The sequence below is a fragment of the Marmota marmota genome, unplaced genomic scaffold (genome assembly GCF_001458135.2).
Source record: "Marmota marmota marmota unplaced genomic scaffold, marMar, whole genome shotgun sequence".
In the NCBI taxonomy this organism is placed as follows: domain Eukaryota; kingdom Metazoa; phylum Chordata; class Mammalia; order Rodentia; family Sciuridae; genus Marmota; species Marmota marmota.
In genome coordinates this window covers 5,001,436-5,004,817 of record NW_025999944.1, presented here as the reverse complement: position 1 = coordinate 5,004,817, position 3,382 = coordinate 5,001,436, and positions in this window count along the sequence as shown.

The following is a 3,382-nucleotide window of genomic DNA, read 5'->3' as shown; positions in this document are numbered from 1 at the left end:
GCTCAGGTACCTCTTTCTCATATAATGGATGGGTGTGTCAAAGCCTTTTTGTTTTGTTTGTTTCCATGACCCCTCAGCCAACTGGCAAAGATCGAACTCTAAGTCCGGGAACCATATCTGGGGTCCTTCCTGAGTTGCCAAGACTATGTTATGTCCAGTTGCTGGATTCTGGATTACCCAGGTCCACTTATGTGGAAAATGGGGGTTATTACAATGAACAGTACTAATGTAAGCAAGAATAAGTAGCCAGCCTAATAATAGCATCCTAACTAGGGTTTAAACGCCTTATCTTTTTTTTTTCTTTCTTTCTTTCTTTTTTTTTTTTTTGCCTTATCTTAAGTTTAAGAAAATTGTTCTTATGGCAAGTAACTTGCCACTTGGAGTTCGAATCGGGAATGAAGTCGCTCCTCACAGAGGATGGGTCCGCTGGCTTTGCATGAGAGTAGTGGATCCAGGTGGCGATTCAACCTTGAGAGCGGTGGGCTTTGTGAGGATCACAACGTATGGTCCCTTCCAGCGAGGTTGCAGTGAGTCCTGTCATGTCTCTTTATGTAGACCCAGTCTCCGGGATGGAAGCTGTGCGGCTGAGGAGGGGGTCCTGTCTCCTACAGAGCTTTGAGGTGGGGCCACACATCCTGGTGGGCTTGTTGCAGGGCTTTTAGGGAACATAAGAGGTCAGAGTCATCAAATTCTACAAGCAGGTGTTCAGACAAGCAGGGAATTATAGGGAGGGGTATGCCAAACATAATTTCAAAGGGAGTGGCTCCTAATTTATAAGGGGAATTTTGTACCCTATACAGGGCATAGGGAAAGGAGGGCTACCCAGTCTCCGCCAGTCTCCATGGTCCATTTGGTTAGGGTCTCTTTTAGAGTTCTATTCATTCTATTTGTCCTGAACTTTGGGGTCTGTAAGCACAATGCAATTTCCAATCTGCCCCAAGAATAGACATGAGTCCCTGACTTACCTTAGACACAAAGGCCGGTCCATTATCTGACCCTATCAAGACTGGGAAGCTGTACCTGGGTAAGATGTCTTCCAGCAACTTCTTAACTACTACTGTAAGGGTCCAGCGAAGCGTCGGAGGAAGAGACCACCAAGAGACTGACTCATGCAATTGCAGAAGGGGATTTATTGGAGATCCATTCCAGCGCGCTGGGGCTCCGTGCTCACTCAAGAAGGGAGAGCAGCCCAGAGCCCCCAGCTGGGGCTGAGCACTGTTTAAGTACACTTTTTGGAGAGGGCAGAGGCTTTGCATCAGGACAAATCATCATCAAATAACAATTCTTAAACTTGATTAGTACATTCATTGGTGGGAACAGGTCGGGTGGGGGGGGGGTGATTGGTCACTCCTAAGCGGGGTACACTTTCAAACTGATTGGTTCTGGCCCTGTATGCCTACGTGACAAGCTGCACAGGGCCCTAGGCTATTAATCAACTAAATGGCCAGTAGGGCGTTGTCTTAACTGCCTCAGGAATTTCAGGTTCTGGGTGTAGCAGAGGAACTTAACAATACCTAGTACTTCACTTTTTAACTCAGGCCTTGCAGCTTAGGAACTTTACAATGCCCGGTCTTTTACATTTTAACTTCAATTTCTTTTACCCTTACACTACTTGAGCTGTCTCACGCTTGGTTGGAAATGCTTCTACCCATCCTGAAAGGGTATCTATAAAAACTAGAAGGTACTTATATCCATATTTGCCACCAACCATTAAGGCACTGAGTCATAGGCAGTTCTTTAATCCATTCTAAATCCTCCTTGGAATATAGTGGCATTTCTGGTAGGCTTCGGGGCCCGGGTCAGGCAGGTTGGCTATCATCACAGTCTCTCTTTGCATAGCTATTCCCTGAGCAGTTCTATCAGCCAGATTGTTCCCTCTAGACACCATGTCCTTAGGTTTCTGATGTCCTGGACAGTGGACAATGGCCAATTTCTTAGGCAACCATAGGGCGGTAATGAGGGCCAATATCTCTTCTTTATTTTTTATAGTCTTTCCCTTGGCTGTCAGTAGGCCTCTTTCCTTATAGATGGCGCCATGTATGTGGGCCATGGCAAAAGCATACTGGCTATCACTGTAAACAGTCAGCTTTTTGTCTTTTCCCAGCATTAGTGCTTGAGTCAAGGCTATCAGTTCAGCTCTCTGGGCTGATGTTCCCCTTGGGAGGGGCTGAGCCCATACCACTTCAGTCTCTGTTACCACATACCTCTGACCTTGTTGAATGCAGCTGCTCCCATCTGTAAACCAGATAAGCTGGCAAAGGCTGGTCCTTGAGGTCTTCTCTGATGCCATGGACCTGCCCTAGGATCTGTGCACAGTCATGCAAGGGAGCCTCCAAGTCAGGGTTGGGTAGCAGGGTGGCGGGATTGAGAGTGGAGATTACTTAGGTCTTTCAGTTTAGGCTGGTCTCAAACTCCTGAGCTCAAATAATCCTTCCTCCTCAGCCTCCTGAGTGCTAGGATTACAGACACGTGCCACTGTGGGGCTACATCATACAAATTTTCACCCAACTGGCAAGTATGACCTTAGGTATGTTATTCAGATAAGCACTTAAAAAAGAAATAGAACTATTATTCTTTATTACATTCATTTAAATACATGATTGCCTTCCCCTAATTTACCTCTGGTCTACAACTCATGATAGTCAAGAATTCTCTCGTTTAATCATCTCTTTAATGAATGACCCCTTGGCTTCTAGGCAGCACTAAGTATAGGTTTGAATGAATGGAATCAATCAATCAATGAAAGCCAGAAACTTTTAACCAGATTAGGCCTAATGCTTTCTCTATTTTTACTTCAAAGACGTTTTATCTGATATAGAATTAAGCTTAAGGTACAATAGGCTGTAAAGCTTGTTAATTTATCTAAGGCATGAGAGAGTTAAAAAAAATAGTTATTTGTGAATTTTAGAACTGGGATTGGCAGCTCTTTGGGTAGGATGATAAAACCATGCCCAGTGTCCTATGGAATAATTTCATTGGTAAGGATTTCAAGTGAAGAGAAATGGTGTTTTGCCCAGTATACTGCTTGGCTTGCCCAGTTGCTTCTGTGGACCCAAGGGTGGAGAAGGGGATCAACTTTGAAGTATAACTGCAAACAGAAATTTTAAAACAAAACATCAGGACTTGATTCTTATCTTCATAATTTCATTTAGATATCCTAACACACCATTCTAATAGGAAGAGTGGAATTTTGACCCACTATATTAAAGATAAGGAGAAAGGTTATGTTTGAACAATGCCGGTTTAAATCGTGCAGCTGATTTCCTATTTGCTGAGACATGCTTCTGTGTCACTGAAGCAAAAAGCATGGCCTTTGGTTAGGACTAAGGGGATGGAAGTAAAGACTTCTGAGCCCTGTTGTCAGGTGAAGCACTCACCTCTG